Below are 26,766 nucleotides of genomic sequence, written 5' to 3'. Positions count from 1 at the left end.
GGGCGGGGGGGGGAGCGGCAAGCTCGCGCGTTCGAGGCGCGGGAGGACCTCGTAGAAACAAGGGCAATGGATACAAGGAGGCCCCGTAAGTGTTGTCTGATCGATCGCGATCACTTCCGTCCCGTCGTTCCGGCGGAGCGTAACCCGGTCGCATGGCAACCGCAACCCCAAAACATTACTTCGACCGGGAGATAGTCGAGCGGCGGGCGGCGGGAGACGACGAGGGGCGGGAGGGAGGGAGGGAGGGAAGGTGGGCTTAATGGATACATATTGATATCATTTGTACACCCTCGAAAGCTTCCCTCTGTGCTCCCGCTCCGTTGCTCGCCGCTACCGGGTCGTTCTCGGGCTGGTATCATTTCGAGAAAGAAGCGGCATTGTGCCGCACGCAAACGTGTGCAAATACTTTCGTGCCGAAACCCCGGGCGTTAATTCGCCGAGGGACGCGAACACGTGTGCCACAAATCAGTGTCTCCCGCGCGCGCCGCAGAAGCCACTCGCGCGCGCATATATCTTCCCGCATCCATTTCGGGCAACGCGGACCCCGAAACACGAGGTATTTTGTTTCATTTCGTATACCAATTCGGACGTTTACATGTTAATGGAAACTTGCAAAGCCAATCGGACTTCTCATTTCTGAGAAAAGAAAATTTTGAAGCTTTAATCCTCGCGCGAGAAATTCTTTACTTTTTTATTATTTTCTTTACGATTAGACGATTTCGAAATTATCTCTCTCAGCGCATAAATAATTTACAGATTTAATCATACAATCCTGCAAGAGAAAGAATAATTCTGTCGATGATTTATTAACGAGCGATATATAAATCATCTTCGACCCGTTGTGAGCCATTAAAATTTCAATGCACGCTCCGTGATCAGAATGCCATCGTGCATCGGTAAGAGATCGACCTACATACGCCGATGGAAGTTTCCCCGGCCGCCGGGCGGACTGCCGGGTTGAATCGCCCGTCCAAAGGCTTAGGTCAGGCATTAGGGATTAGGCGTTATCGCGGATAGGTACCCCACGGTGTACACCGTGTCAGAGGGAGTCAAATTGGATCAGCCGATACGGGGTCGCGTTATGAACACGAGCTGTTGCCGTCCCCCACACTCCAGGCCGCTGCTGCCGGCTGGCTACTCGCCGCCGCCGCCGCTCCTCTTCTCGCTTTGTGCGCGTGAGAGGGCTTTGTGTCCCTCGCCGATTCTCCCGTTTATCCCGTTCCCCGCGAGTCCCCGTCGCCGCGGCTCGCCTCCTCGCCGACCCTCGCGCGCGCGCGTCAGCGTTTATCGCGCTCGCTCGGGGTAGACAAGCGTCTCCATACGAGCACGTGACTACAACATCGGCGCTACGACCAGAGAGCGCGAATATACATCTGCGAACCGACACAGAGACGTGTGTATTGTATACGACGACGGTATCGCGCAACACAGATATAGAGGAGGAAATACACGCCCCGAGAGTCAAGAGCGGGGCTGCCGCTCCGTGCCAGGGAGATGCACGGACGTCGCAACACAACCACTTTCACTCACCCTTCGCTCTCCAGCGGCGGCGGCGGCGATGATGTCCACTCCCGAAGTGTGTCCCGTGCATGCGTGAATAGAGAGCGTCCTCTCGACGCGTGGCCGAATTACCCTCTCACACGGCGGCGCACGTCTCGCTCTCACCGTCAATAAATACCTTGATCAATTATCCCTCGTACGTTGGGGACACCGCGTAATGCGTATACGTACGTGCGTGCGATAACATGTAGAACGATAACAAACGCTTCTCAGGACCACGAGACGCGGAAGACTTGGCAATTTGGCAGATATGCGATCGCTTCCGGGGATTCTGCGGGTGCATTTCTTCATCCGTGTGACACGCTCGCATCTATCTGTATACGCCGTACGTATGGCCTGTATCCGTCTGCCGAGACGCGCCATCGATCCGTTGTATGTACATACGCGAATTTGGTATGCCACTTTCGCTCTTTCTTTTTTTTTTGCTACACCCTTTTTATCATAAGAAAATCGCCTAAATTGCTTACGACGCGAAACGTGTCATTAGCTTATATAGCATCGATCGAAGGTGTTCGACACCGAGATATACGACGCAACCGCGTGGGAGCGAGCGGGTGAATATAATTTTATTCGATTTTTACGAGCGACGCCGATGAGTCCCGCGACGCCGTTTACACGCCCGCCACTCGACGCCCGCGTTCTTGATCGTGCCGGCTGAAATATAGAGGATCGGATCGGCAAACGCGTGCGCGCGCGCGGCAATCGCCAATTTTCTCATTTCTCACGTCAACCACATATATTTTCTTGAATTCACGCGACGTGACAAACGTAAAGGCGGGACGGTAGGAAGTTTCCGAGCTTGCACCTCGATCCCGAAGTTGCTCATCCTTAATCCTGGTATTACTTGGAGATAGACTGGAGATAGACTCTCGGGTCTGTCACGTCGGGAGACACGGCAAATTAGTTCACATCGATCAGACGGCGGCCCTCCTGTCTGCAGCGAGAATATACCGCGTCCGACATTGATCAATTCGTGACACGATTGATTAATTCTTTGATTAACTGCGCTCCGCACGCTCGCATTATACGTTGTGCACGAGCGCGCGTCACGAACTTTCTCGAGCGCGACGCTTCATCCCTGATTTAAAGCTCCTCTTGATTTAAAGCTCCTCCCCCTCTCCTTCTCGCCCTTTGAAATATTTCTGATTTCGCGCCGGGACGAGCTCCGCTCATCTGCTCGCGCGGTTTGTCGCGTGCGTCAAATAAATGTATCGCGCATATAATCCCCGGTACAGGGGAAATAAGAACTATATCGGGCGATCAGTTTATCGCTGCTTTATATGTTAAACAGGACGTCCGTGCTAAATGGAGCTCCACGGTAAAAGCCGCTACGCCATTCGCGCTGCTGCAGTTGTATTTTAACCGAATAAATGTCGCGCGCCGGCGAAGTTCCGGGGCTCTGTCGGCCCTCTCTATTTTGCCGATACGTTTAATACACAGGTCATGTAATCCCGGCGCAATTCGATTGCTATTCAATTGCTGCATCATGACGTGCCGCGCAGGAATAATTATGCGCTAGGCCGGGCTCCATAATACTCCAATTTCGCATTGGCGTTCGCGCGCGCACGCTGCAGCGCGGAAGCATAAAGGAAGTTTCTCCAATCCGTTACTTCATTGTGACCTCCGTGTATCGCGAATATAAATCGGCCGGGGATCGATACGCACTTTCAGCAAATTAACTATTATCCGCCCGCGCGCGCGATAATTTCCTTGCGCGAATACCGCGCGCGGATAATTGATACCGGGCGCGGAATACCGGCGATGAGGTCCCCGGCGCTCAATTACGATTTTCCACCGAAGCTGGGCGCCGTCTCTTGTTCCTTTGTTCGCTCGACTCCCCTTCCCCTCTTCCTCCCCCTGCATGCCCTTCCGCCCTACCCCTCCCCCCCTCCCCTCCCCCGTGACGCCGGGGCGAAGTGCTTACGATTATTCGTCAATGGCGAATCGATTTATTGCGATGGAACGACGACGATAATAAATCACTCCACCGGTCAACCTTATCTTTGCACCGATGTATCGCCCTTGTCAGAGCACGGTATTGTTAACCCGTTGACTGCAGAATCTATAATGTATACGTGGATACATATGTGCACGGGCGTGCAAGGGCGAAATCGTGTATGGTGGAGGGAGTGAGGGAGGCTGTGAGGGGGGGGGGCGGGAACGGAGAAGAGGGGTTAGGGTACAAGAAAGGTATGGAAAAAGAAACTCACGAGTAATGCCTCTCCTCCACCTTTCTCGGCGAGCAATTTAATTCGTCGCGTAGATTCTTTTTTTTTTTTTTCAAACGTTACTTTATGTATCTCGATTATCTGGCGCTATTACGTTAATTCGAGAGAGAGACATAAAAATCAAGTTTACAGCAGATTAGTTTAGCTTAACTCCCATTGGTTTATTTTTATCGGCAAAATACTCGGCTCGCTACATGAGAGTTATACGGGGGAACGTTTCGTGGGCAGATGGTTGTACGAGTTAACGGTAATTCGGAGCATTACAATGGCTACGTTGGTAATAAATCATTGCCGAGGCCATTATCTCGGGCTACGTACGCAAGTACCGGCGAACGTGGGCGCACGGGCGCACCCATACTGTATACGTACAACACCGTTTCTGGCGATCTTTCGAGCTCTCTACCGATTTTTATCCACAGGGGGGGGGAGGGGAGAGGGAGGGGGAGGGGGGAGAGAAAAGAAAGTCTCCTCCTCGCTCTCACTCACCGCGCGCGACGGAAAAATTCGTGAAACCTTCGGCGCGCATTAGCGCCGCTCTGATTTGTTTCGTGTGCATAGCGCACGCCACGCGAATACAAAGCGCGAGCGCGCAACACACAAAACGAGCACAATGGCGAATAAAGGTACAAAAGGACGCGCGAAAGTTCCGGTTGACAAATCGAGCCACGTAGGAAACTTCAGGCAACGTAAAAATACCCTCCCGCGAAAACACACCGCGCGCGCGCGTGCTTTACGCGCGACTTAAACGCGGCGGCCCGTGAATTAAAGCTCTGCGGCTCGCGCGCGTTCTCGGGTAATTAAATGGGGGAATATGTATCGAGATTATTCAAATTCGCGCCATCGATCTCCGATAATGGGTGACTAAATTAATCATATCGAAAATCGAGTCCGTCTTGCGGCTACCGTCACCGCACAGATTCACTTCTATTTTTTTTCCCCCGACCGCTAATTAAAATATTAAGATGGTAGAACTAAAATTTCTTTTGGTTGCTCACGAGACACTTTTATTTCAACTTTTCCAATATTGTGACAGTTAACATCGTCTCGAGCTATTACATTTACTTGAAATATTTAAAAGTTTTTAATATACACACGGCGACATTTAAACCATTCGCATCAGCCAAACAGATGAGATCCGTTAATATTATGGATTTTCATCGATATCGAATAAATATTATGCAGACAGTGCTTTTTGTTACAATGCGCGCGATATAATAATATTCAGGAGCAATCCAACGTTTTGGATTAAATTCGATGACTGAAACAAAATGCGTTAGCTTCATTTGCGAATTGTTTTATTATTACTGTTTGTTATTATTGTTATCATATTACAATACGAAACGTTGCACAACTGTTACACAATATTTTAATAGCTTATTTTGCCGATTAATTAGACTCAAAGAATTTAACACAAAAATATCGAGGTCACGATAAGCGAGATTGATCGGTAGTATCGCGTATAGAGTTTGCACGCTTATAAGGTAAATTGGAACAACTATGTATATCAAAAATAATTCTGATATCATATAGACAATATAATTAGGCAGGGATATTTTTTTTATTTTTTATAACTTTTATACACATTATAATATTTTATATTTTTAAATATATTTAAAAGAGCCGAGTTCACGCAATATAAAAGTTTACCACGCGGGCGAAGTCTAAAAAAGAAATTATAATTAAGCGGTGATTTATTAATTGTGCGATAATGAACGAAGCTTAATGCCTCGTCTCGGGCGTATTCGCTCCAAAAAATGCGCTGCATATGCTCGGCTTTTTAAAGTCTTATCGGATCGAATTTTCGTCTAAGTACCAAAGTATTTAACGGACTTTCGGGAGAAAAGTATTAAGCATTTAATGCAATTAATCGACGAGTAATGTTCTCTTATGGATTAAAAGAGCTTAAGGCTCTGAAATCGAGTGTTTTAACAGAAAGCCGTTGCAGTTTAAACCGAGATTACCGGAAGAATGAGACATAAGATTCAGATATTATCTTAATCTCCTCCGTCGCTCTCCGCGACACGAGGCGTCCCCGGTAGGAAACGTCGGGGTAGAGGAGAACGGGTCGGGCTCTATTGTACGTTCGTACTACTCACATTTGCTACGCCATTAGACTGCAGCCGCAATTATTGTATTTATATTAGCGAGTACTAACTTGGTTGTTACGAGTTAGAAATGTATAATGATTTTAGATCGCTTACATTACAACTGTGTATTTTTCCGCGATTTCCTGAACGAAGGAGCTTTAATTTTCATAAATACCTACGTGATCGCGCACTTATTAAAATAATTCTGAATAATAATATAATTAATGGCTCGGCGCAATCAAGGATTAATGAAAGTAATTTCGGCTTTTTTCAACTTCAACAAAGCCGAAAAAAAAAAATAGCCAGCGATCGTTATCCGCTAATCAATCTTCTATACCCGCGAAATTAAACCGCACGCTTTTATTTCTCAAAGTTATCTCATTAAAGCCAGCGCGTATAGTTCACATATAGCCCGATCCTATAAAGTCGATATTTATAGTATTCGTTGTTCAGGGAACAATAAGCGTTACAGATTGTCAAATATTATTAACACGTTCGTTCGCGTGCACCACCTTTCATATTGCCACCCCCTCCCCTCCTCCTCTCCCTTCCGACGAAATTGTACCCTACTCTGACGTATTCATTGTGGCACCAATTTTGGGTACCTGTAGTGCGTGCACAAACATCACGAAAGGTATAATATAAGCGCTGGTATTTCCATGGGCGCAAAGCGTAAATTGTATACTGATCGCGGTACAATGGAAATCGTAATATCTGAGACCGATAATGAAAAATGGCTGTTCCACGGACCGTTAGCGATCGAGGATATAGCTCGTCGCCGCGCCGGCCGCGCGGCAACATATTCCTTGGCATCGTCTTCCTCGTCCATCTCCGTTTTATTGCGCCACGGTGTCCCTCGTCTAATGCCGTCATCATGCCGTCGTCGTCGTCGGCGGCTTATATGACGCCGAATCTCGCTAGAAATTTGAAGTTGTGCGATGGCAGTCGCTACACACGGCCTTCCTCGAAGAACTTTTTTCATAAAGTACCCCCGCGTATTCTTTATTTTCTTTTCCGTCGGTACCGCCCCGATAGAGAGAGGAAGCTCGCAGGGGGGAGGGATGGGTGGCAGTCGTTATTACGGTATACAATATTTTACGTCTCTTATACGAGCTGTATGTGTGTTGTTCTCGCCGCCCGGAGCATTCAGAGTAGCGAAACATCGGACGTAGACACGCGCGCGTTCTCGATTCTCGGGAAGCGGGTTTTTTTTTTATCTCCGCGGGTGTCCGCGGAATTAATCGGACGTTACAGCTTCGAAGCATCGGCTCATCTACCGGTCTCCACACGATTCCCCGATATTACACGAGAGAAAAATATACTTTCAGGAATATAAGCGTGCGAGCGCGCGCGTACCGCGTGTCGCTTAAATCGATTTCCGGTGAAGATTAATTGAATATCCGGCCGTGTCTCTTTCTTTTTTTCTCTCTTTTGCGCTCTCTCTCTGTCTCTCTCTCTCTCTCTCTCACTAGGTTCTATAGCGAACGAGAAAAAATGCAGGATTCCCATGGCACTCTGGTATTTCTGTTCGTGGCGCCGTTCCTGTCTTTTCGTACGTGCCACCGGGCCGTATCGTGGAATTCGCCGTCTCGATCGATGGGCGGATTTCAATCTGTACATCCTGCATATACGTCGGAGTATGATATTGGTGGTGGCACGACGCACACACACGCATCCGCTCCCAACTCGCTCCCGTCTACGTATTTCGCTGGATGAGTACGATAAAAGTATTATATGTTATCGAGAGCGATGCTTCAGGATGAAAGAAATCTCTAGTTAACGCAATGTATACACCGAGATAAACATAACATACCGAGATGTACATAAACAGGAAAACGAAAGAAATGCGATAGCATTGATATGATTGAGGGGAAAAAAATGATATAAATTAAATTATTTTTACATGTATAAAGAAAGTACTATTATTATCAAATTAAGCGCAAGAGTAAAATTACAAAACTTTCGCATCAATCTAACGAGCAGCATTTTACGATTGCATCGGTCGCAGAGCTATAATTCATTTTTTTTTTATTTTTACGACGTACATATTCCATCGTGAAAATCTCACGCTGTTTGCCACGCAATGTAAATTCCCGATGCAGCGTGATGCAGCGATACGATCCGAAACGTGACGTCAGATTATTACGGCCTGGTGCCGTTAGAATTAATGCACGCTCGAAACTGGGCTATATATCGCGCTGTTTTTCGATCGTTAATGAAATCCCGGCCGTGGCTCCGAATCGCCAATCGCATAAATGCCGAGTAAAAAGTTATTAATTCCGACGGGCGTGTAATTTCGATATATACTCACTTTTGCGCGCGGCACGGTGAAAATTTCGCGGAAAAATTCACATATACACGGAATAAGAATTTTTCGTCCGGAGTTTCGTATTTGCGCGCGCACGATTTCATTTCGCGCGGTACAGGGAAATAAAACAAAATCCGCTTGTTTTCAAATCCATTTGGCGATATCCCTATGTAACTATAATTTTTCATTTCTCGATGCGATAAGGTCTCTCGCTACAATTCGCTTCCAATGGAGCTCAGTAGCTGGCGGGGTAATTATCTGCAAATTAAACTCGCTCTCTCATCCACGGTTCTCCCACTTGTGCTCTCCGCCTCTGTCTCTCGTCCCCTCTTCCCTACCTACCTCCCTCCCTCCCGCCCACATTCTCTCGCACCTGTCTCTCTTCCTCGCTGACACGGTATTATTTGTTAATGCGGTATTAGCTCGAATTACCGGTTAAACGTTGTACGAGAATTACCCGTAAACAGTTGCACTTTATTCGATTACGCGAGTCGCGATGGACGTGGTGAGTACTGCGCGCACGAAGGGCCCGGGGCTTCAAGTGCCGCGCGCGTATGTATGTACGTACGTATCGACATGATCGAATTATTTGTTTGCATTTGCGGGGGTGGCAAATGTAACGATGTAATCGAACGCTTAATATCGTCCGGCGAATTGTGGAACCTCGGAGATAATGCGTCGGATATTAACCGGGCTCATCTTAACGGCGTAGATTGGGTATGAACAGAATGGGCGCTAAATGAGAGCCATGGAAAAGGAGAGGACGAGGGGGTAGGAGGGAGGAAAAAGCGGGAGAATCTGCGGAATTAATTTGTTCGAATTTGCGAATTTGAGCGGGGCGCAATTCGTTTGTGACGCGGCATATGTGGAGAAGTACGTCACGTACATTTTTTATAAATTCTACTGTACAGTCGATAAAAAAATATAATACTGCGTGTGAAGATTTAAACCGTGCAAAGAGCTTACTTTATAGGGATTAAAAAATATTTTAAATTTGAAAACATTTTGTAATTTAAATATATAACGTGCATTAAATTGCTAAACCATCGTGTCAATATTCCACTCCGTTTATATATTCACGTAATGATAAAATTTGACACACACACATATTTTCTCTCTCTCTCTCTCTCTCATTCTCTTTCTCTCTCTTTTAGAACTTTTATAGTCATTTTAATAATTAAAATACGAGCACAATCACAGTTGCTTGTATTAATTGTATTAATTTGCTTTCAAAATAGCATTGTAAGTAACGTCTGTATGAAAGTTGATATCTCTAAATAATGTCAATTAGCACAATAACATCGCATTAATAATTTTCGCATTAATAATTCTTCTAAATGAAATTATATAATTATGTCATTATTTATGTCTTTTGCATAAAACAATTATCTTATATGAAATATTTTTACATTAATTGATTTTAGATATTTTCTTGAAAATGAAGTTTAATTGCAATTTTGTATAAACATCCCACGTTTCTCTTCAGTGAAAAACTAATTATACAAATTTATGCAAAATCTAAAATCTAAAAGTATAAGTCGAATTGAAGATAACTTTAGATTATATTATTTTCCAATATTATATGTCTCCCGTTGAATTTCATCTAATGACATTTAAAAATTTTCCTCTTTTATCTACTATTTTTGAAATATCGAATTTCTGATATAAAAGTCAGTTTCGAGCGCTATTTTTGTAAATGGATATCTTTTTCTAGTTTTGGGAAAACAAGTTTTTGCAATATAGCGGCTATAATAGATATTACTTTATTAATAGAAACTTAATTAACATATGCAAATATTATGCGTGTAATTGTTCTTTCGACGTAATTGAAGAATATATTATTAACGCAATTAGTAACCTCGTGGCAAGTTAATATTGCACTGAGTAAATAACGATATGGTTTGCGTAATAGTCTCGAATAAATTGAATGTGATGCATCAATAATCGAACATCCCTTGAATTTGCCACCAAATGCCTCCCCCGTGTAACTTCCTAACGTTAATATATAATTTTGCTATTATCGTAGGGAAATAATGATCGCTGTTATTAGAGCGAGATATAATGACCGGCCACGGTGGGAGCGGCGCGGATACTCTGCAAGTGCGCCGTTTCTTTTGCGAATTTGCGGCATTTCCTCTCGAACTTTCTGCCGGCTGGGTGTCGCAGACATCATTCGGAATGCCCGAGTTCTCTCACGAACGCCCGTTCACGAGCACGATCGCGGCGGATATAAGCGAACAACTGGTGACCGGCGATCATGATCGCGCGCGAAATACCTCCGTCGCGATCATAAAACTCAACAACTACGTGTCCGCCCGGCGGCGGCGAGAGCGGCGGCTGAAGAGACGCCGGAAGTCGGGAATGGGCGGGGAGGGAGGAGGAGGGGGGGGGAGGAGTGAGTGCAGGCGGGGGTGGGAAACTGTAACTATGCACAAAAACACACGCGCGAACACGTGGAACGATCACCTACAACGACGGCGGGTCGTTTCTTCACGCGCGCGCCCGCGGGCGCCATCAGGAGGAACTCCGGTTTCCGAGCGTTCCTCGGGCGTTCCGCGCGCGTGTATATCGCCAACACGGCGCGGAGCACGTGTGCGTCAGCCCACTGGCCCACACACCGACATGACGCGCCGCCGTCGTCCTTGGGTGTCGGTGTGTATATGGAATGTAATACGGTGGCTGGTAGCGTCACATGGCTATTTAGAGGAGTTCCGGGACGGCCGAGGGAGGCGAGGGGCGAGAGGGTGTGTCGAGAGAGAGCGAGGGTGCAACGATGCGGCTGGAAGAGGTAAGGACCGGTGGCGGGGGGAGGAGAGAGTAGCTAGGACACAAGAGAGACCGGAGCACGAAGAAACGCCCGAGGCGATGCACCCTCTTTCGTATCCTTCCGCGTCGAGCTTCTCTCCACTCTCGCTCTTCCTCCTCTCCTTTTTCCTCCCTTCGCAACGAAGGAAAAGGAGGCTGCCGACCCCTCCCCCCCCCCCCCTCCATATCCCGTGCGAGACGCGTCTCTCGTATACCCGACCCCTGCCGCTATCTCCCGCCTTCCCTTTGTTCGCGCGGACAACGGTGATATTCTGCGGGAATCCGCAGATGTGGCTCGGTCGCATCCGCGTCCCGGCCCGGTGCTCGAGGTTTGCGAAAGGTTGGCCTGGCGGAGGAGTTTGCGAAAAGCCAGCGTCATTGACACCGGCGCGCGGGGTGCGCGCAAGACGACGCCGGGCATTGTTGCGCCGCGCGACGAGCTAATAAAGAAAAATAGGGGCAGCTGCCGCACGGATATTAGTTGCCGTCTGTGTTCACGCGAGAAATCGCAGTGCGGCGCGTGGGTATAGGACCGACCGACCGTGCCGATCTCTCTCGCGGTGCGACGAGAGGGAAGAGAGGACGGTAACGCCGCGACGGGATTCTTTATTTACGTCACGCGTTTCCCCGATGTTAATACCGGGCTAAGTTACCCCGTGGATTTCATTCGAGTATCCCCCGCGTCGCGATGAAGAGCGATTTCATCCGTCTACCCTTGATAATTACAAATGAGAGCCCCCGCGCGTTTGCGGTTAGGTGCTATAGGGGTGCAGCATTTAATCGCCCGACGTATGAAATATTATCGTTTAATTAATGACCCTAATATTACAACGAATAATCGATTATATTCGGCAGTCTTTGTGACGCAAATTAGCTAATCGCGAAACTAATTGCTAGCAGACCAAATGGAGAAAGGCGTTGAAACGAATCGGCACAAATTAATACGAACTGCATTTCGAGAAGAGAGACCTTTGCTCTCGATAATTGCGCAAAATAACGAATTTTCCGTAAGAAGAAGTCCGTAATGGAAAAGAAAAATGCAAAAAGAGCGAGCGGCTTGCCGAATATCAGCTCGTCAGGGCGTGAAAGGCGATGAAAATAAACAGGACGGCAAGAGGCGACGTTGGCGACGAGCGCTTTTATGCGCTCCGTGAATTCTCAAGATTCTTACGGAGCTCGTGTTATACCTGCCTTCGTTTCATGATTGACCTTACAGCGCGCCGCCATGATACTTTACCCATAGCCGAGAAGAAGAATGACCCGGTCGAGACGAGAAGCGCGTCCTTAATGAAAGAACCTGTGCACTTCGGTTCTGACACTTCTTTATCCTATAGTACTTTACACCTGTTTTTCGCGTCGCGGTGATTTTACCGGTGCGATCGAATCGCGCGGTCAATACGCGATTAGAATCTCGAGGGCCCATATTCCCCGTTGTACGCGCGGGGGCTAAACACAGCTGGCCAAATCTCATTTCATGTTTACACTGGGCGCATTCAGCGGAGACAACAGTTGAGTAGCAATTGAATACGATCGGTATATACTCTGAGATATTCAGGGAAACGCGTATTGCATTGCTGCTCAAGTGCAATACGCGATTGTCGTCTCCGCTGAATGCGCCCATTGACTGCGATATTCATACAGGGGCGATGTTGAAAACTATTGTGGCCTGTATCAATCGAGGAGCTATTGTAAGATCACGCATAGCCGCGATCGTCGCGAAAGAATTACGTGGCGCAGGGGAGGCGGAAGGGGAGGAAGCGTGCATCCGCGCGCCAAGAGTGTGAAAACACTTCACGGAAACGTAAATTCATTTATCCGACGCTGCAATTTGCATCGGACGCGCGCTCGGTGCATCCGCGGCGGCGTGCGTTATATCTCGCGCCTTTATCGCGTGACAAGAGACGTATATATACGTTTTCACGTTTACATGCATACACTTCATCGCGCGGTATACTCGCGTATACCTATATATCCCTTTACGTCGTATCATCATGTATTCATCTTATATCGCGCGCGATAAGCGGGAGAGGGCAACTTGTTCTCTCGTCGCGCCCTTTATCTCACGCCGATTGTTACTCCTTCTCGTTTACTCCTTCCCATCGGCCGGCGCACTCTTGCTTCTCTCCTCGCTTAATTCGCATGGCGAATAACGCCGGGAACACGGATCGTCGGCCTTACACGGTAAGTCGGTAAGCTCGAGCTCGCTGGAGAGGCCCGGGCAAGAGCTCGGGGAAAGTTAGTGTTGCTCGGTTTAAGCCGACGGGGCTAAAGTAATGAAAATAAAAGCCAGTTGTCGGATATTAGCTCGCTTCTTTGCGAAAGCCGGGAGCGCGGGAATAACCGTTATAGAAGAGGGGTCTCGTTCGCTTCAAATGCAATGACGAAATTCTCTCATCGCGCGCGGTATGCGGCTTCCGAAAATTTGCCGGCGGAATGCATGGCTCCGTCTCATAAGGTTGCACCAGATTTTCCCGTTCCCGTCTCCACGTAGTGGGAGAATGTCGACGCCCGTTCGCACACAACGACCCGGACAAACGCGAATAAAAGGGTCCCTCCGCCCTAAGCCACTCGGCGTATTTTTATTGGGCGCGACGTGGGATCTTGGATCTACAGATATTAGCATGATTCGATTCTGCAGACGAGCGGGAATACAGGCGGCGCGCGCGAAGAGATGGACGATCCAAATATTATTATGGCGTACTCGCCGTGGCCAAGTGTAAGCTGCGACGAAATTGAATTCGGGAGCACATTATATTAGAGCCGCGCGAGACGATGTGTTTTAACACGAGTATATGTCTGCAGGTACGTTTTATCGACACGGGTCTAATTTCAGAACGTGCCCGAGAGGTCAATGGGCTACTTATTCTCGGGGGCCGATACAAGAATTACCGGCGTATCGATCCTCCCCCTGAATTTCTATCGCGCCGAGAAACGATCCATCTCCCCTTCGTGACGTAGCCGCGGGCACGTCCATCGGTATCGGGTTATAACTGACCGAAAGAAGGATTAGCGGGAGGGGAACACTCTTTCGTATCAATATTACACACAGTATAGGGGGCTGCGCTCCCTTAATTATGTCGAGCCGTTGTTTGGAAATGAGTGTAGCACGCATTAATTTGCGCCGGGTGTGTTTTTTCTCATGATTTCATTGAGGGAGGGGATAAGGCGGGATAAGCCGGAGTAGCCGAAGAAGAAAACCGATATTGCAGAGCTCGGCGCTTGTTTGCACAAGCCATTTTGGCAGTTATTTCGGAGACAATCGCCGTGCTTCATTAAGAAGACGGGAAACAGCGACTTTCCAACACTTCGAACGAAGTGTGTTTTGGGTTCGATATTGTTTTTCGATGTCTTTCGACATTGTCGCTACAAATACCGCTTAAATGGCTGTGTTGTCTAACGACTCTGGTGTTTCTTTTTTTTGTTGTAGATTCGAAGATGAATTGGCCACTGGTGCTGACTTGTTTTTTGCTGCCGCAGTCGTGCATTCTCGGTGCATCGCGTGGTAAGTTATTTTATCGAAAATTCTCTACCAATACCTAAATCGATTATTAGAGCTTATATAGCCACTCTGTGTGTACCGAAAAAATATAATATCGTACGTAATTTTAAGCACGCCTTATTAATTTAACAATATTGCCAAAATATGATTACATGAATCTTTTAGTTTGTTAATACAATTTTTAATTATAATACAGAGCTTTACACAAAGCTCATTTTACACAACATCCTCTTTTTACACAATGCATATTTTAAACAAAAATTTACAATTCGTGGCAGATTTATATATATGACATTTTGTACTTTTAACACAATATATATAGAATAAAAATTATGCAGATAATGTAGGAAAATGTCCCATTATTTAAAAATGTAATGTAAAATGATCAGATATTATAAATTAATGGATTCATTCATATCTAACAATGGTGTAATGATAATCTAAAATTGAAATTTAAAAATAACTTGGGGAATGTGGAGCGTTCAAATTTAAAGATTCATTTTTTTATGTTTCAAGAATTTATGAAAATCCAATTAGTTCAAACCACAATTCGACGAAAAAAAGCTCAATTTTAAATAGCATTTGAAGAAGATTTAAGCTTTTTAAAAGATCTCGAATAAAGTTAAAAATAATTGTCGACTTCATGTATAGTTCTAAAATTGAAAACTTTTTCAGTTTTATATAGTCAACTTTGGGGCTACTTAAAGCGAAGCATTGTCGGGGAATGAGCTTGATGAAGTTTGCAGTAGAGCCTTAGGCTTTACAATATATTTTTTTGAAAAAAGTTTTGCATTTAGTTTTCACATAGTTATATAAATCTGTGTTTTATCGTATTTTATCATATTTTGCTACTAATTAGAAATGATCTTTTAATTTCATTTAGAAGCTTTTGGATACAATAATGTATTGACAACAAAAAGAAATAATAAAATAGAATAAGAATCAGGCCAATAAAAACGAGCAAAAACTTGTTTAGGATGAATAAATACTAATTAAATAATAATTAAAAAGAGTTGATGGAACGTTTCTGCTTACTTAGCCATCATCAATGGCATCAATGGCATTACAAAACTTACATTAAAGAAGAAGTTTAATTGACATTCTCTCGCACATGTATCGTTAACGATCATCAGCCATAAAACTTACATTAAAGAAGAAATTTAATTGACATTATTTCGCTCATATCGTTAACAATATATATGTAAGTATTTAATGTAAGTTTTATGATGGCTGATGATGGCTGACTAAGCCGAAACGTTCCATCAACTCTATTTAATTATTATTAAATTACTATTTACTCATCCAAAAAAAGTTTTTATTTGCTCGTTTTTATTTGCCTGATTCTTATTCTATTTTATTGATTTATTCATACGAACGGTATCTAATTATTAAGTTTAAAAAGAAATAATGCTCATTAATATAAATCTAAGAAACATACATGTATTTATATATATAAGATAAAACAGAATACATTATGTGCAACATAAGAATGTTTGCGAGTCACTTTACGCGAACGCGGCGAACAGTACTATTACGGCTATTCGTTGCACGAGTGGACTGCCGTTACTGCTTTCGCTGCTGCGCAACGAGCTGCGAAAGCCTCTAGAACCAGAAAAACCCCCCGAATTGGGTCATTCCTTTTTTTTCTGTCACCGACGACGTGCGGTAGTGGGGCCACAAGAGGCTGCAGGCAGAAAATCCTTAATCCACCTCGGCCGCTCCGAATCTGGCGTGAACCTGTGCGAAAACAACGTCGAGGGGGTGGATTATGATGATCGTGGAAACAACCGTGCGAACGGTGGGGAGAGAAGGGAGGATAGGGTGTTCATGTTCCTCCGAATGGCCGGGTGGTTTCCCCGGATGTATTGCACACCCAAGCGAGACCCATAACCGCGGCTCTTTTCTACCGGTTCTCCCCCAGCTGTGCGCGGATAGACAAATTAGTCCTCTTTCACCCTTGCTCGAGCCGGGGCTAAGAGGCTTTTGTACAGCGGTTGTACCAGCGGAGCTTATTTCTCCGCTAAGCTCCCGCGCGGTTCGGTAACAGATCGTCTTATAATGACAATGAAGGCTCTCTCTCCGTTACACGTAGAAATACACGTACGTTATTTCTCAAAATACGCTATCGGTATCGCAAGTATACCTACAAGTTGCGTTCACTTCTATATCGACGGCCGTCCGTTTCTAACGTGATGGATAGCGAAATGCTATCCATCACACGAACGAAATTTCCTTTTAATGTAATTGAAACTTGAACTCCTTTCCTTTCTCGAATTGGAACGTAATCCTTTATCGCGTATAGGCACGGTCGCGCGGATATGGTCTCTTTGAAATGGCGCGTGCGGCCGAATCGGTGCTGCGGTAAGCTCACTGTCCTATTTGAAAGTTGTCCAGCAGCGTTCAACTTGTTTGGCGGTCTATCGAGGCAAATCCTACCCCCTCCTCCCCCTCCCCCTCCCCATCCCCGTATATATACGTACGAAGGAACGGACACAATCTCTCGAGTTCGCCGGAGCCAACGACCGACGGGGACGAACTTCGATTTCGAGTACACAAGAGACACCGTCGGATACGCGTCCTCCCTAACGCCGATCCAGGTCAAAGTGTATTTTCTCGGTCGCGCTCTGACGATGGCAAACGAACCGCAGCGGTACGCGCGTCCGGAATTTGCCAAGGCGGACTTTCCCCCTTTTGACTTAATTGGCGGCTTTCTCACACCGGGGGACCGTCTTTGACTTTCCTTTCAGCGACCGAGAAGTCCCCCGAAACTCGCCAATGGTCAGCGGCGCGAGACAATGTCGTAAAGACTCGCGAAGTAACGAGCTGCGGTAACGTTCCGTGCCGGCGCACCGGCGAACTATCGTTTCAGAGATATTGAAGACGCGAAGGACCGGAGGGGCGTGTCGCATTAATTTGCAGTGTACTTTTAATCCCTACGAATTGCTTGGCGTTCCAGCTGAACATAGAGGTTGGATATTTTGGGTCGGGATATTTAAGCAGTGCAATTTATCTATTTCCGTAAAGTTTTATCGTCGATGAAAAGACATTAATAACGCCGCAAAGGTTTTATTTTCGTTCTTATTATATGACCGAAATGGTATCTACGATCTCGATCTTTCGGTCTATTTGATTTTCTCAGTTCTTGAAAAATTCACGTAGACGCTAATAAAAACCGCGTCGTTTGTCATTCATCGCGCTAAACCACTTCTTTCGACTTCTTGAATTTGGTAACTAACTTAATTGGCGGCTTCGAGACGGTCGCGGACCGTCTTTGTAGATTGAAGTGGCCACGGGACCACGACGCTTTAGAGGGTCGTGGACGGCGACTAAGAAGCTCGAAACTTGTTAATGGCGTGGGTGTTATGGGACAATGGCGTAAAGACCGTTGAGATTACGAGGGGACTATAAGACTTCGTATTTGATGCAAACGGGAGTAATTAAGTCGTTAAAGAAATAGGTTTTCTTCTTCTTGAATCAAATGCCAAGTATAAAATATTCCATTTAATAATTAAAAGTTTAAATGCATACTGCGATTTATATATGCTCTTGAATTTCTCACGCAAATTCAGATTTTCGAGTTGATTTTTCCTAGCAGGAAACGCCGTGGTATCGATAATTTTTGAGTTGTGAGCGCTTTGGAAATATCAGGATTTTCGCTAATCAAGCTGCGGGAGTGTAAATGAGTAGCGCTGCACTGTTCAATGGTAGATTTACGACCATTATTGGGCTTTGCACATATTTAGCAAATGACAGTGAAATACAATATGGCGGATCGTTCTGCTCAGTAGAGATATAATGCCTCAACGTTGGGCAAAGCCATGTTCGCTGGTTACTGGCTAGTGGAAACAGTAAATCTAAACGCTTACATGGATACCGCGTTACCGTATACGAGGACCGCGTTTATGTGCTAGGGAGTCGCTATTATTTCGAATATCAACGCGGCATTAAGCCGATGTAAACCGGAGGTAAATACGATCCGCACCCTCTGCAGTCAGCGAATAAAATCATTTGGCTACAGGTGTCATTTCCGACAACTTGCTTACCATTATTTTGTTTTGCGTCAAATTTTACCGTCATTTTGGGGACATTGTGGTTTCGGGTACGAGAGGTTCCCCGTAATATTCTCTAAATAAACGTCAAAGTGTTACTTTCAGCGTAGATTGTATCTCATTTGGCAAACTTTTCGCTCTAATAAATATTGAGTCGAATAAAACTACATAAAAAATAATTTGCCTTACAGTAAAAAGTAATTTTTAAATAATATATATTTTAAATTTATATTAAAAGTGGAATTTTTCATCTTCACGGGTGCGAGAATATCAATACTATAATTTTGATTGCTACGCAGATTGCGATTCGCACACGTGATAATAATGTATTAAGTTTCTCTCTTTCTTTTTTTTTTGACTCATCATTTTACTCATATCACAACAATCTTGCTTTAAGCTGCGACGCAAAAATTCGACGGATTTAGTTATATCCTTGTAATTCCTTTGAACGCGCGGAGAATATTTGCTTTGAAGTAATCTGCAGCGGAAAAGAGTACGCGCCCCCTGATATGAATAACCTTTTTCATCGGGATAGAAGAGAGTATAGGAGGGACTGAGAGGGCGAGGGAGAGGAAGAGCGAGAGAGAGAGAGAGAGAGAGAGAGAGAGAGAGAGAGCGTGGAAAAGAGAGTTAATTTTACGACGAGAAAAATGCGCGTTTACCGGCCGGTTGCGAGAAAGGGACGGGGCGAGTGCCCGAAGCGAAGCGCTGAAATTCGTTTCTTGTCCCTGGCGAGCGGTTTTGTACCTTTGTAATAAAACTGCATTTTTTTCCCATTTCCGCGTACAGCGTACGCGCGCGTCGAAATTAACGTTACGCGGAGATGGGCATTACGCGGAGTTTCCGGTTAATGGACCGTAACGCTTATATCTGGCTGCCCTTGGTAATTTATCGGCGACACGATAAACGCGATAAACGTTGCCCGGCCATCGACACTGACGAATCGGCCGGCGTATACGCTTCGCAACTTTGTGCTGTGTCGCGTGTGCGTTTAAGCGGACCGCGCCCGAAAATTCGATAATAAAAAGGAGAGCTATGGAAAAAGAATAGAATATTCGCTCGATTGTAAAATCGTCGAGTGTAAAATCGAGAATCACGAAAGGGAGAATGATGTCGATCCGACTATTCTCCAACTTTCTCTCTTTCTCCGATTCGCGCCGCCTCAACGAGGTCCTCCCTCCCCTCCCCCCCCTCACCCCTCGCTGAGGGACTCGACAATGTTTGTGGACGAGGGCACGACGCTTTTACGGAGGCACACATAATTTTCTGCGCCGACTGCTTGCGCTTCGTAGGTGGTGGATCATCCTTATCTGACCGCCTAGAAGATATGCACGTTCTTCGGCCGAGATAAGGCGCATCCGACGCGGTGAATTTTCGCGCGATCGTGCGCCGCCTCAGATTGCTCCATCCTCCACGTCGTCTGCCTCCAACCCTCGCCCTCCCCTCCCCCTCGTCCTTCCCGCGAGACGACTGATTTAGTACCATAATCGCCCGCGGATATTTGCCTTGCGTGTAACGCGCCAAACGGATAAGCGAGTGTCGCGGGTATCATTTAAGAGCCCCCCCCCCCTCCGACCCCTCGATCGCGTACGTGCCGGTATCGAATCACGATTCTGGCTTCAATAAACTTTCTGTTGATGTTCCCTTATTGCATACGCAACACTTTATAATTACCGTCTATATTTTCGGACCTATATCAATTTGTCAAAACGTCAATATAGTAACATAAGATATGCATACTGCGAATAGCTCTTCGATCTGTATAACAGAAGAGATATCGGAATATCGATTTCGCGTAGTATCGACTTTTTTTTTCTCTTATCTTTTAGTGATATCGAAAAGATATAATCGTGAAATGTAAGTGTACCGTTTCGCCGTGAATTCAATCGGACGGAACTTATGGCAAACGAAAAGCGTTAAATTTTCACAGTCGCGATATCACACGGAAACGTGCATAAAGCGATTATACATGACCGCCTCCCGACGGTCGGCATCCCCCGTCTCTCCCCTCCCCCCTCCGTCGCCCTTGATCCCTCTTCCGTTTCTGTTGCGTAGGGAGGAACACCACGTGGAAGGTTAATCAGAGTCAAGGCAAATAAGCGGAGCTACCCGCTCGGTAATTAGCGAGGTCCGTTAAAGTGGATTCCAACACTGGTGCGCGCGCCCATCCGCGTGAGGGACGCAAAAAAGGAGCGTCGCGACGACGATTAAAAGCCAGCCCGACGACGAGCCCCTCTTTTTCGCTCCCGTTCCGTGCTTCCTCTCTTTCTCTATCTCTCTCCTCTCTCTCTCTCTCTCTCTCCCTCTCTCTCTGTCTCTAATAAAGCCGAAAACATTTTGTCGGACGTGCGTCGGAGGAAAATACGGTTTAAGGCGACGGATCGGTGATTAACGCGATGGGGACTGTTGCCTAGGCAAATCAAACGTCCCGTAATCGATGGCAAAATAGAGGCATTGAGTGGAATTTGTCTTTTTCGGTTTTACTCATCGGTTTATCCAATCGACGCCGTGTTTGTTAATGATTAGCGTATAAATAGTACGTGGTGGAATGATTTAACATCATTTGTAAACAACATACGATATTTGTAATAGTAAATGGTATTATTAACATCGCATTACATTCTCCATAGCGTTTATAATTCGTTCGTAGAGATTTATTCGATTGATAAATTGAATCACATTTATATGGCACTAATGAAATGTATTATTTATTTCAACGCGTGTCGCCTCTCGCTCGAAAATCGCCCGCTAATTCGCGCACCCTCGCACCTCTCATTAACCTTTCTCCTTCGACAAGCGCAAAAAAAAAGCACTCGAGGGATGGTTATCTCGTTCGCTCTATATCCTGGCATCCTGCGAAATCTCACCTGCACGCTGACGGCGCATCGGAGAACACACAGTGCGCATTCAACCTGCACACTGTTATCGGGAAGGCTGAGAGAGAAGAGAGAGAGAGAGAAAACGGCGTGATTCTGACAGAGCGGAATAACGTGCAGGGAAGGAAGGAGGGATGAACAATGCGCGGTGGAGGGGGACGGGAAACCGGAGGCTCAGCTCCGACCGAGTTTTTCGGCGGCATTACCGATTTATATTTTACGCCGGATTTACCGTCGGATGTGTATGTTTTTAATATCCTGGATGCGCAAACCGCGCACGCGCGCGCATCGATGCTCGGTTGAGTCTCTCTCGACGAACGTTCAGCAATGCACGAATCCAGCTATCCCGTTCCACCGCCACCCTATTCTCACCCCCTCGTTTTCTTGTCGCGTGTCCTCGTTCACCCTTCACTTCCTCTCATTTCTACACAAATCCGCGATCTTTTATTCACTTTTTTCTCTTTCTCTCTCTCTCTCTCTGTCTTTTTTCCCGATGTCTTTTTTTTTCTCATTTCATTCCTTCCTTTCTGTTTCTCTTCGCGTCTTCAATATCCCCGCATCTTTCCCGCGAGGTTCCTCCTTTTCTCGCTTGCTCACTCCGTGATCCTTTAAAATCCTTTTTCTCTGTGTACTTCGCGCAATTCGTTTTCCCGAATAACACCATTTTCTTGACTCGCCTCTGGCAAGCGTTAATTTCGTTTTAGGACGGCCCCCTACCAGTTGCACCGCGACTTTGTGCGGCAGTTTAGTAAGTGCAACACGCGTCACTCGCGTATGTACACTTTGCTTAATATTTTATTTCATTTTATACATACATATATATATATATATATTGTGTATGTGTGCGCGTGTATGTGTATGCGAAACCGTCTCGAAACGTTGTGCGATAGACTGGAAGAGCGTCTACGAGAACGACCCAGGCGCCCAGGATTGCGGCTGCGGAAGCAGCGTTTCGACAGCGCGATACGCTTTTACGCATGTAGACGTAAGAATTACACGTTTATACATCAGAGACCATATCGCTTTCGGAATGGTTTGCAACAACGCGATTGAGTCGCAACTCCGCCCTCAATTAAAACCGATGGTTCCATGCCGTTCGAGCGGGAACGGCACGTTCGCAATTTGTAGTGACACGATACGGCAAGTGCGGAGAGTCAGAGAGCCCCCGCGCGCGGACCTCTGCAGTATATACATATATATATATATATATATATATATACATATACCCTGCAGTACATATGTAAACCGGGGAAGTACATAAAGCACTTTCGAGTCTTTCACGAGCCGGTTTCGCCGGCAGCATCACGGTAAGCGCGCGTTTCTGCGATGCAACCTAACGCCCTTCAATGCCGTTACTGCCCTATTGACGGAGCGATGACGATCTCCGTCGTTTTACCTTTCCACGCTCTACAAAGTTTAACGTTTCTCCATTCGCAAATGCGAGAACTGTCGGGATACACGGCGCGTCGCGCCGTACGTACGTGGCGCTTTGAAGGAGCAGCGCCTCGCGCAATAAAAGATACTCTCGGCTACCAAGCGATCGCGGGAACGTTTTTCAGCGCCGAGATATTCCGCTCGCGTGTGGGACGACTCGCGCCGTCGCACACTTGACATCGTGCCGCACGGCGATGTCGATGTACGGATGCCAGGAGCGAAGACGAAAAGGGTGAACGAAGGGAACTTTATCATACTTCTTACGCGCGAGGGATAGGCGATGGCTTATACCCCGCTCCAGCATCGTGACACAATGCCAGTGCGACCTGTCGTTTTCTACATCCCGTCACTTTTCAGTCGGCCGTCAGCTGGTCCCCGGGAAGCGAGGGTGGTACGAGTGCCATCTTTTTCCAAGTGCTTCGCCGCAATAAATTTATCATCCTCGCCACGCGTGCCGCGCCTATTGTGTCCGCACGTGAATCGAAGGGTGGACTCACGCGGGTGGACGATTCTCCGGGATCCGTTCTCCCGTTGTAAGATCGTTCTTGCGTAAACGAGGTGACCCCAATTACCGAAAGCCGTCAGTCGATATATAGTACGCCGCTTGTATCGGTCGCTCGAGATAGAAATCCGGCGAGCTCTCTCTCTCTCTCTTTTTCTCTCGAGCAAAACTTGCCTCCATCACACAGCCGGCGAGCCCCTCTCGACACTTTTTATTTCTCGCGCTCACATAAACGCGCGCACCCAACACACACAGGGATTGCCCCAATTTTTTTATCGTCGCGTTTTATTCGACGTTTTATCGCGAGTTTACGTCCCGGCGGAGTTTGATGGACTCTCACGGCGCCGCTTTAACGCCTGTATCAATTTCAGCGATATCGCGTAGGACGAAGTCGCGCGAAGTGGATTTCCTCCGTGACATTCGGATGCGAAATCACAATGGAGACTGGACGAAATTTGGAATAAAATCTTCTCTTGCAGTTTTATTTGTCGTTCGTGATTAAAATGCGAGTGAAACATTCACGGGGAAACCCTTTCCCTCCTTTGATTTATCGTTCTCGCTAAGAACTCGCGAGCGAAATTTCTTTCTTCCCCTTGTAATAATCCACTTTTGCTACACAGTGGTTTTTTTTTTCGTTTCTTTTCTTCATAAAATGTAGAGTCCAATGGTAGCAATGGGAGTCCAACGCGGGACATGGCTGCAGAGAAACTGAGATTCGCAAGTGTACACAGCCTGGAGATTTGTCTCGCTAAATCTACTCTATGTAACCTTCTCCCTCGCCCTCTCTCCTTCCCCCCCGTCTCTCTCTCTCTCTCTCTCTCTCTCTCTCTCTCTCGCGCTCTGTCTTTGCAGGATCGAAAGTAGCTTGCTCTAGACAAATGACGTACATTGTACAAAGAAAGATAGAGAAGTCTAGCTATAGTAAGTTTCGCTCTAGCTAAATAATATTACACAAGGAGCCCGTAAAATCCAATTAATTTCAAACGTGTATTTGCACGCGCACAATATGCCCATTTATTACGTGTGAAAGTATTTTACACGGAATAAATAAATATATCATATTTACACGTGTATTCGTACACGTTGTTTAAAACTATTCATTACCATTACTTGATGAAAAAAAATATTATATAAAACGGGATAAATTTTTCGCAATATCTCCACTTTGATATTGATTTCTCGCGCCTGTGCCCGCGAAAGACTCGTTCCTTTGTTCACCGTCGTAGTATAAATGTTGCGTACGCACGTAACATTTGTCGGACACGGTCGCAGCGTCTCTATTAAACTCCAGACGTAAAATATGAACTTTCGCGTGGCTGTATTATCTCCGCTTCTCTGTATACGCGGCGGCGGCGGCAGCGGCGGCGGCGTCTACGTCGGCGATGGTCGCATTTAGCAAAACATTATTAAGTCCGTACTTATTCGCTTTAAAACGGACCGGAGCGCGAGGCCGCATAAACACGCACGCACGTACGTACGCTCGCGTTCCCCGGCACCCTCGTAAACATCCTCCGCTAAATTCCACGCAGATACGGAGAGAGAGATAGAGAGAAAGAGAGAGAGAGAGAGAGAGAGAGAGAAAGTGCGCGAACTTTCGTTTGCCGCACCCCGGCTACAATATTCCGCGCATGCTGATTTCCATACGGTGCTGTAACGCGTAAGAGTTTTAATCGCATCCGCGCACAACGGTAGTCGTACGCACCGCATACATATTGAGCGTGTGTACTCCCGGAGAGAGTGGGTCAAGCTATACGGCGCATTTCTGCCCGCGACGTAAATATATGTATAAATAATATAAATATACATTGTGACATGTACACGCGCGCGTGTGTGTGTTTGTGCGCGCGCGTGTGTGTTACACGCGTACACCGGGCGTAAACGTAAAGTCGACGCCTGCGAAACGATAGCGAAGTTTCACAATGCGAAATATCGGCCGGACTGGAACCGTATGCCAGTGTCACAAAGCGCACCATCTGTCACGAATGGGGAGTGGCACTATCATCTCTTTTTTTTTCTCCTCTCTTTGCGCGCAACTAATGTAATAGTGAAAATGAAAATACGAATAGGATTGCGGAGTATTCGAGATTTTGAGAAAGAAAGAAACTGGAGCGCAGTGTAAAAATCAGTATTTTTTTCAATATTCAAACTGTGTGGAAATATAAACATGAATATAAAAAACGCCATATGAATGTAGATGTGAATATGAGAATCAATATGAAATATCCAAATAAATAACGAATGTAAATGCAATTGTATTTATACAATAGAATACAATTTGAAAATACAACGCGAAGTGTGTTTGAAGCGCGCGAATTTCTATCTCGGGAGGATATTGATTTCAGAATGAAAAACAGAGGGAGGGAAGGGGGGGGGGGAACGTTTCAAGTAAACTCGAACGAATCGGCACCTTCGTTGCCCTTAGTTACGCGCATCGCGATACCCATCGGCCGCCGATCGATAAGCACGAAGTCACCAAAGTGTCGGCTTACTTGCGTAACAATTTAATCGGCGAATGCCCGGCCCGGTGCCTCTCTCGTCGATAAGCTTTAACGGCGAACGCCGCCCGGCGCGGCGCCGGGATTGCGCCAGCCAGCCAACTGGGGGGGGCCAACTGGGAAAATCGCCGGCCTGAGAATCGAACGCCATTCGGCTAACGTCGAGAGTTGAATAGACGCAACGACCAAGGAGACCCCACGGGCGATCTATTATGTGATTGCTCATTATTGTTTTACGGCCCCGTCGAGTCAGTCGACGACTCGAGAAACTCGGAGGAAACTGAAGGGTGCCGCGGAAGAGGACAGGATGAAGAAGTGGATGCCGAGCTCTCGAGAGAGAGAGAGGGCGGTAATAAAATCAAAGTACCGATGGGTGCCTCGAGATCCCGTTGATTCTTTCACGGATAATCGAGTGCGGATGGAACGACGTGGGGTTGGAGGGGGGGGGAGGGGGATGCAGAAGGAGCTTGCAGAACGGATAATTACGCGTCACGGCGATGTGTTAATTCTGGCGCACATTGTTCATTCCGATCTCGTTTATAATCGCGCGGCCAGTGAATTTTAATCGCGTCGACATCCGATCGCCGCGCAACCTTTTGTCGCGCCGACACACAACACACAAGATGCAACAGCGCGCTTGATGACACGTAATCTACGCGGGAGCGTTTCCGATTTACGCGTTTCTTTTGTGCCCACGCGCGGGCAGATATCTATTTTGGTAAAACACTGCATCTCTCCGTCGGATCCGGGGGAAGAATCTTTAACATCTATCTGCGACCCAATTAAATTACGGGATTTCGTTTTAGCTTCGGATTTCAGAGACTGACCCCAGGTTAATGAGAAAAATCGCGGGATGTAAAGGGCCGGCTCTCCTGCGGTCGTAAGGGCTTCTCGTCGTGGAATTGCTTTCACACAGGCGAACC

The 26,766-nt window shown here is 46.5% G+C and overlaps 1 pseudogene; it reads left to right on the top strand.

Moving 5' to 3' along the window:
• Positions 1 to 26,766, top strand: part of LOC105448286 — a 275,446-nt pseudogene that overhangs the window by 160,937 nt on the left and 87,743 nt on the right.

This window comes from Wasmannia auropunctata, unplaced genomic scaffold (genome assembly GCF_000956235.1).
Source record: "Wasmannia auropunctata unplaced genomic scaffold, wasmannia.A_1.0 LD336088.1, whole genome shotgun sequence".
NCBI classification, from domain to species: Eukaryota; Metazoa; Arthropoda; class Insecta; order Hymenoptera; family Formicidae; genus Wasmannia; species Wasmannia auropunctata.
The sequence above is the reverse complement of the archived record's forward strand: the minus strand, read 5'-3'. Positions and strand labels throughout refer to the sequence as shown.